The sequence below is a fragment of the Papaver somniferum genome, chromosome 8, assembly GCF_003573695.1.
Source record: "Papaver somniferum cultivar HN1 chromosome 8, ASM357369v1, whole genome shotgun sequence".
Classification (NCBI taxonomy): Eukaryota; Viridiplantae; Streptophyta; class Magnoliopsida; order Ranunculales; family Papaveraceae; genus Papaver; species Papaver somniferum.
In genome coordinates, this window is record NC_039365.1 from 113549761 (window position 1) to 113558616 (window position 8856).

The following is an 8856-nucleotide window of genomic DNA, read 5'->3' on the forward strand; positions in this document are numbered from 1 at the left end:
AGATATTCGCAACTGCTGAGCATTCCACATGTGCTGACTGCTTGTGTGCCAGGCAACACCAGAACTTCACGTGTGCGCCCGAGTGTATGCCTGGTAACACCTAGATTTTGTAAGTGTATTTACGTGTGTTAACTACAGCCGTAGATAAGATTTTAATTTTAGATCTATGCCGTCGAGTTAACCCTAACTCATACACACTTGCCTTAATCTTAATCACTCTTCACTTACCCTTCTTCTTTCACCAGCGGCGACTTCTGCATCTCAGTCTTAAGAAATCTTAAGTTCTCATTCTCTCCTAGTCTGAAAAGCTCCAGTAACAACTAAATATTCAGTCAAAATCTCGATCGAGATAAAAAAACCATTTCATTTTAGGTGAAGATGATTAATGAGTTTAATTGCTTAATCTAGGGTTCCTGGAAAAAAAAATTGTTTCGTGTGGTTAGTTTGCTATAATGGAGAAACTCTACATATATATGGGTTTTATTTAATTTGTGATTTTGCTTCTTTGATTTGGTTTTCAAGTTTTCTTGTGATGATGACTCGATGTTCTTCATCAACAGAAAAAACAGGTTAGGGTTTCTTCAAGTCAAGATCTCTATTCTGTTTATTGTATTAAGGTTTTCGATTATAACTATTTTTTTGTTTTAATTTGAGTTTGTGAAAAGATTCAGTAGCTAACCATGTCTCCAGCATCTAAAGGTAATTTTGTAGACTTCAGGTTTTTGTTACTTTGTTCTCTCTGGTTTAGACGTCCTTAAGGCAATTTATGGTTACAATTCATAATTGCTGCAATTAATTTTAGTTTTTGAATTGATTTTTTATTATTTATTGGATTGTACTGAATTTTAGGCTGATAAATATCAAGTAGTGAATTGGGTATTTTGTTTTCAAGCACATCTAAAAGTAGAGATGATTTGGAGAACGGTATGGTATATTTTTGTCTACTTCGTAAATTGTACGTGTTTTAGCTTGTTGATCTTAGAATTGATGTTTCCAGGGTTCTATTACGGATTCGCTCTGGGACGTCGCAGTTTCCAGAAAATGATTGCCGGGTATGTGCAGTTTAAGATATTCTATTAGGCCCTATAGATTGTTTGTAACGAATTTATTGGTTACTCCTATAGATTGTTTGTTAACAAATTTATTGGTTACTCCAAGGAAGGTCAAGTCGATTGTTTAGGGATGTATCGATTCGATTGTTTAGGGATGTATAGCTGGTGTGTTCTCTTTGATTTGGTTACTTTAGTATGGATTGGATTGATACATCTGATTTGTATTGTTGTGCTTTGGGAGTTTTCTTGTTGTTTTTAATATACTCGAATGTGCAGTCAATTTGTGTGTGCGTGCAGGATTTGAGTAGTAGTGGAAGTCACTTGGCTAGTACGTACGGTGGATTAGCAATTTTGAAGCTAGTTGGGGATGACTTGGAAATTATTGATACTGAAGCTATGTTAATCACGATGAAACATCTTCAGCAACCTGATGGGAGATACACTATTATTTGTTTCGTGGACTAGAATTTTATGTATGTGAATGTCATTTTTTGTGATATTAGTGGATGGATTAGCAAATATATAGTCTATGATTTTATATACTTAGTGGAGATGATAACCATGTTTTGTCTTTGTTGCAGTTTTATACTATTCATACTAGTGCAAGAGAAGGACCTCCATTTTGTATATGGGCTGGTAAGGAATTAACTGGAGTTACTATGAGTATCAATTGTCCAAGTGTTTTATCATTTTTAGATCTTCTATTTTTGTTATATGACTGGAGTCTTTGATATGTTTCAGCTACGTTAACTTCTTTGTTGAGCGATTGAATGACAGTATTTCGTTTCACTATCACTCAATTGATGGCGAGCTCAACTCACTGCATTACTACTTGCATTCCAGAAGATATAATCTTTGAGATTTTGGTAAGGCTGAAAACGAATGCATCTTAGTGCTTAGGCCATTGTTTAAAGTACTTATATATGTGTTGTTTCACTTCTTTGAATTGGTGTGAATTTCACTAATTATTAAAGACATGAGTAAGTAACTAATTAGTTATGTTAGGGTTAGTCGTTTGGATACATATGATGGTGGCAGCATGACTCTCTTACAAGTAATAACAAACTATTAGAAGAATCTCCCTTCAGATACATTTTATTTACAGGAGAGTCATATTCCCGCCAAGTTAGAGCATCCCAATAGACATTTTGTAGTTGAATTGTTAAAAGTTGGATCTGCAGTAATAGGTTGTCAAGTGGTTCATGAATTTGTTTATCTGCCATGGTAGCTTGTTTCTTAGTGTGTGGATTGCCTCTAAAAGGGATGATTCTTGGTCAGATAGTGGTGGACAACTGTATTTTTTGGCTGGGGATATTTTTTCAAAGGGTTCGCTACCGTTTTTTGGTTGTTTGTATTGGGTTGTGGTTACCATTTGCTTTAATGTTGATGTTTCCAGTCATCCTATGGTATTGTTGACTACTTCGATGGTAGATGTGCTTCCCTCGCTATTATAACTCACAGTGGGAGACATTTGTGAGTAAAATCCTTCTACTTTTGATTTGCTTTCTCGTTCCTATGTCATACATCTATCTCTGCTCATATGCAGGTCTGGGCAGCCTATCAAAGTTAATTGGGCGTATGAGGACACCTCAGGTTATATGCTTTTTAAGTGTTTGCGAACAATGGTTGTTGAAAGCTTAAAACCTAAGTCTGACCAGTAGAGTTATGTATTTGCAGTGCTCATGGTGTAGCGAACCAATCTATTAGCCTATGAGCGACAAATGCAAATGAGCAAAGATGGAAAGTGGAAAATTTAATGGGGAGTGAGTGTAAGATTGCTGAAGTGTGTTTCAGATGGTGAAGCCGGATGATGTCAATGAGAACAAGTAAGGAAATACTAGCTTGCAATGTTAAATTTATAAATGATGAAAGTAATCTAAACCATAGGTATCTACAAGATTTGAGCTTACACTGTCTAATTTCGATATGTGAAAGCCTATGAAAACATAGGTATCTAGAAGAGTTGAACTATCCATGACTCCATATAGATATGCTGTATGATTTCAGGAAGACTATCTTTTTATTTATTGATAAATGTAGAGTTTTGCTATGGTATTCCATTTTTGATCCTTCAGGAGCGTATAATTTGTATGTTTTCAGTGTATTGGTCAAAATTATGGCCTTGACTAGGTCAACCGAACTTGACCTTTTTTTTCTGTTGCAAAAGTTTAGCAACGACTTGTAGCAGTCGCTAAATTTAGAACAAGAATAATAAAACCGGGTCCGGCTAAGATTAGTCATTCAACACTTTAGAGAGCTTGTATACCTTAATATCATCGGGTTTCTTGCGTGTATTAACTATAAGCTTAAATGGGCAATCATACTTCTTTGGTTTAGTAATGTATTCCCTTGTCGTCTTCTTCACGTATAGTCTGTTCTTTGCCCAGTGATTTTCTTGCTTTCCACCTCTCTCACAAACAAAATCCAAACGATATTTACTTGAATAACGGCCTAAAACTAATGCACATTTAATCTCCATTCTCTTGTTTATAAACCATTGCTTTGCATCGTCTCTATCTTCCCATTCCAAATCGGTGAAATAGTGGGTAGAGGTATCTGCACCCAGCAGAGATACGGCTTCAGGTTGATCTTCTTCAAACGCCACAACAATTTACAACAAATATCAAAAAGTTGAGGATTCAAAATCGGTTTATAAGTTATAGTTGATTAAACCGATTATAAGTAATCGGTTTATATGTGCAACTATAAAGACCGATTAAAGAATTGGCGGAAAATTTTCAGAGTCTACAATCGGTTCACGTTTGGTGTCATATAATCCGATTTTGGTGCGCATTTCTCCTGGAACTCCAAAATCGGATTACATATTAACGAAAATAAACCGATTGTCAACTTTGTGTATTCTACGAGATTATTCAAGGGAAGAAATTGAATTATGCACATCACCAACAAAAACCGATTCTCGTCACGTACCCATCGCGCCAAAAATAAAATCGGTTTATTTGGTGATGTACAAAGACCGATTTTTATTCCCAATTTGGGTATTTTGCCCAGAATCGGTTTATAGCATGCTATCGAATAAACCGATTCTGGGTTAAATTTTGAATTTTTTTTCCTTATTCGGCAATTTAGACATGCAAATACATGTTTGTAGATCGTTACAACTCATACCTGTTTATTAGAAGCATTATCATCTTCTTCCTCCCGACGAAATTGTTCTTGTGCTTGAATAATATCCTCAAGCATTCTTTGGTTGTCATGCTCTTCTTCATTCAACAAATTATCCAATTCGGTAGGATAGAAATCATGATAATCTGATGCACCCCCTCCTCATCACTACTAGAGTCTTCATCATCAGTATATTCTTTCATTTTTGCTAAGAAAATCACAAACCCTAGTTTTTCCTTTTTTCCCTCTACTTCTTTCCCTCCATACCTTTAAAAAGAAAAATGAATTTCTACTCTAATCCAAACATTATAATCCCACTCAAACACTTATTAATTTAATAAACATAAACTTAATTAATCATCACTAATTTAATAAGGGCATATTAGGTATTAATATAAATACTGGATAAGGGGCTTCTACAAATTACTTCCTAACGATCTATTTTGTCATGTAGTTATATGCCCCAATTAAGTGACATAGGCCCCAATTTAACCAGGTTGCAAAATAGGTTTGCCAAATTAGTGGGTAAAAAGAAATAGGAAAAATATGCTAAATATAGCAGCAACAAGTGTTAATACAAATATGCAATACACCCAAGTAAACTAACTTGTAAAATGGCCCTCCAGGTTGCCCAGTGTAAGAACTTTATGGTCTCGGAGGTAGTTGATCTCGTATTCTCACGGTGGACAGCTAATTAGCCTATTTATTTCGTACCTTATTGCTATCTAGAGCTTTCTCCATTCCTTGTTTTCGTAAAATCAGAAGGGTATGTGTGAGTATTATGTAGTGCATCATGAATTATTTGATATTGGCTCACAAAATTAGTGAATTATTGGATAAAAATGGAAGTGAATTATTGGATAAAAATGGATTATTGGATAAAAATGGAAGTGCTATGTTCGTTCGAAATTTTCTGCTCAAGATACGCGGGACCATCACCACTTGAAAGCCTTATGATTGTCGAGGCTAGAAAGCTTTTGCTAATGAGAGGATATTATATACTACTAGAGTACCTTCCACTATTTATATCGTTGGCATCTTAAGACGTTAATATGTGGTAACAACTAACGAAGTCTGTACTACAGACTGACCAGTATTATGAAAAACCCGTATTCATCAACAAAAATTAGAAATATAAATCTATTTAACACCAATTAAGTGACAAATCATGCTTCAAAAAAAATAATTAAGTGACAAATTTTGCATCAGGGAAAAGAAGAAAAAAGAAAAACAAAAGGCTAAAGTAAGATTTGTTATTTACGTATTTTTTACGATCTGTAGATGGCTAGATGCCTCTCTATGAGGTTATGACCTGCCAGAGCACGTTAATTTCAACGGAAAATAGGTCATTTGTCCAAATTTTTTTAAAAAATGATTCAAATGGACGAGTAAAAAATTAGTATGGGTGAAATGGACAAAAAAAAATTAGCAAGGATGAAACTGGATTCATCCTGGCTTAAACTTAAAAAATAACAACGATGAAACTGGATGCATCCTCATATAAATTAAAAATAAGAAAAAATATTTGAAAATGGGTAGGATGAAACTGGTTACATCCTGGCTATTTTTATATTTTTGTCCATTTGAACAGTATCTTTTTAATTTTTGTCCATTTAAACAGTATCAAAATCTAAATGTTTTTTTCACCCAAAAATTATTGATTTTGATCTTCGTAATCAATTTTGTGTAATTTCAATGGACCGGTAAAAACAAGATAAAAGATGTTCATAGCTGACGTAAGTAATAGCATATTTTAAGTGGGAAGATTAACTAATGTACTTTGGTGGTCCATCCCTTTACTGTAGTAAAATGCATCTTCATCACTTTTTTTTGAGAGATCTAGATCGACAAGATATATACTTGCCTTGATCATCATCCTAGTAAAAGATATGGTATCTTTTTGTAAAGAGAAAAATATAGTCAATAATTTTTTCTTTTAAATTATATTTATATGTAAGAAAAAGAAGAACAAAGCAATAAAATTGTATGCTTTCAAGAAAAGAATGTATACTCACCTCATACTAAGCTCACCTTGCAGCTTAATTATCCGAACGAAACCAATAATGCTTGGTATACCGGGAGGTAATCCCGTGATGGATACCGCGTGAAAGAAAAAAAGAGGTGGGCTCCATCTTTGACCCCACTCCCTGCAATTCTCTAGCGGGGCTGTCTCTCACGAGATTTTTTCCGGGAGCCAGCCTCGGTCAACATAACAGTTTTTTTATGGAAAAAATAATATATTAATCAAACAATAAGGTATATAAGATTTACAATATTTTTTTTTTCAAAAATATTGGACATCACGCTAGAATGTGATATCCTTAGTTGAATTTGGGTAGAGAAATTCCTTATATTCTTAACATGAGCTTCTTTTGCTATGTGGTCTGCTGCAGAGTTGTATCTTCTATTAATATATTGCACCTGAGCTTGAGGTAGTTTTTGTAGAATTGTATGAGTCTCCTTGATGGTGTTCTCTGCATTCCAATCTGGGATCTTGCATTCCTTTCTGATGGTTTCTGCTAACATTTTGCAGTCTGTAACTAAGGAGACACTGGATAAGATATTCTCACATAGCCAAGAAAAAGCCTTCAATAAAGCTTTTGATTCTGCATGGAAATCCGAAGTAGCTCTATCTGATCCAACTGTTATGTGCATAAAAATTTCGTTGTCCACTGAATAAAGTATGAAAGCATATCCCATGGTGGAGTTTTCTTTTTTAAAAGCCACGTCTATGAATAAAATCCAATCTGATATTAAGCTTGTCCATTTTCCTTGAAGTTCATACCTTGCCGTATCTTTTTACTCTTGTGTATATTCTCTTGGGAGTATTGTTGTAAGAATTTTTTGATCTGCTCTACAAGAGAATTTGGGTTTGGATTTATTTTTTCAAAAACTACTGAGCATCGATACTTCCAGATCAACCAGGAGATTGTTGCGATCTTATCTGAGTAGTTAGTGAAATCTGGTCCCGTAATCCACTCTTTAATCCAGTTTACTATTGAATGTGTATTAATTCTTGAGTTTACTTCATCTAGAGAGAGACCAAACCAAACAGCTCTGGCAAAAGGGCAAGATCTTATTAGGTGTTGCTATGTTTCTTGGGTTTGAACGTTGCACATTGGGCAATCCGTAATAAAATATTTATTATGAGCTCCTAGTCTAACATTGGTTGGGAGAGCTTTCTGAGCTAATTTCCAAATAAATAGGTTAATCCTTGGAATCACATCGATTTTCCAGATCTTTTGCCAAGGAAAATCATTAGCGTTGTTGTTTTCTTGGTCTTCTTTTATAAGGAAATTGTAGACATTTTTCGCTGAGAAAGTACCAGAGGAGTGGTGTTGCCATCTTATCTTATCTTGTTCTTAACTGTTAGGAGAAATGGTAAGGATTTTTTCTTTTATATCAGGAGTGAAGAGATTATCAAGTTTTTCTTGATCCCAACTTTCTTCTTGCATAATCAGATCACTGACTCTTTGTGGGACCGGATTAGGAGAAGCCATCGGTCGCTGAATTGTGTTTTCATTGGGTACCCATTTATCTTCCCAAATTTTTATCGAAGCTCCATTTTTGACTTGCCACACGAAATTTTGTATGCTTGTCCAAATCCAAGATAAATTAGAAGTCCTAGAAGCTTCTAATGGCTGGTTATTGGGGAAGTATTTAGCTTTCAGTAATTTAGCCCAGAGTTGATCATGTTCCGAGATAAGTCGGCTGGCCAACTTCGTTAGGAGGGCTATATTGAATTGATGTGGGTTTTTAATTCCAAGACCTCCTTGAGAAATTGGTTTCCAAATGCTGACCCAAGCTTTAAAATAACCTCCTATTTTTTTGGGCTTATCTTTATTCCACCAAAAGTCTCTTTGAATTTTATCCATTTGATCTAGTGTTTCCTTAAGAAGATCCAGGATTTGCATCTGGTAAGTAGGATAACCTTGAAGAACTGATTTTATCAACGCCGTTTTACAAGATTGAGAGAGTAATTTTGATTTCCAACCTTGCAGAGTGTCATAATATTTTTGTAGAAGTGGAACAAAATTTTCCTTTCTTTTTTTATCAAAGAAGAAAGGTGTTCCTTAATATTTATCTGTTAGAGCATTGCTCAGTTGAACCCACCAAGCGTTGGTATGTCAAGTTTGGTTGTCATATTTTAGTGAATCAAAACTTATGTTAAGAGTCGCTTTATTATGTACTAGAGTAAAACTTCGTATAAGTTAGCTTGAAAGTATTAGGATATGAGACATTACAAGTATTGCGAAGTCTTGAAGATGTGAAGAAGCAAGGAGCTACAACGACAACAATCATCCTTCCACTTGAGGTTAGTGATATTTCACTTGAACTGTTTCATTCCCTAACGTATCTTTCAAGTCGTGCATATTAAAAACATAACTGCGAAGCATGTTTGAACTCTAGATAGACATAGTATTAAGGAATACAATACGAGGTTTACTTCTTAACTATTAAACTTTGTAGATAAGACATCGCCATAATCATTTGAATGTTAATGTGATTATGTATGGGTATAAGGTGGGGATTTCATTCTAGGGAACAATGTTTACATGTGTTCTAAGGAAGTAAGTTCTTAAACTTGTTTGTGGACCGAAAAGGAAATTGCTGGGAGTTATTGGTTTTGTTATTCATTGCATATCTTATGAATAACCAGTATGTGTGATAGAGTATA

General features: G+C 34.7%; 1 long non-coding RNA gene across 7 annotated transcripts; it reads left to right on the forward strand.

The window, feature by feature from the left end:
• The first annotated feature begins 241 nt into the window (after window positions 1–241).
• On the forward strand, window positions 242–3102 carry LOC113302671. Of its 7 annotated transcripts, none has more exons than XR_003337012.1 (6): window positions 242–1052; window positions 1350–1525; window positions 1634–1688; window positions 1794–2525; window positions 2599–2645; window positions 2730–3102. It is a non-coding gene; the product is annotated as an uncharacterized LOC113302671 (long non-coding RNA). The 7 variants fall into 7 exon arrangements; XR_003337007.1 differs by having other exon boundaries at window positions 1794–1918; window positions 2449–2645; XR_003337009.1 differs by having other exon boundaries at window positions 1794–1918.
• The last annotated feature ends 5754 nt before the right edge of the window (window positions 3103–8856 follow it).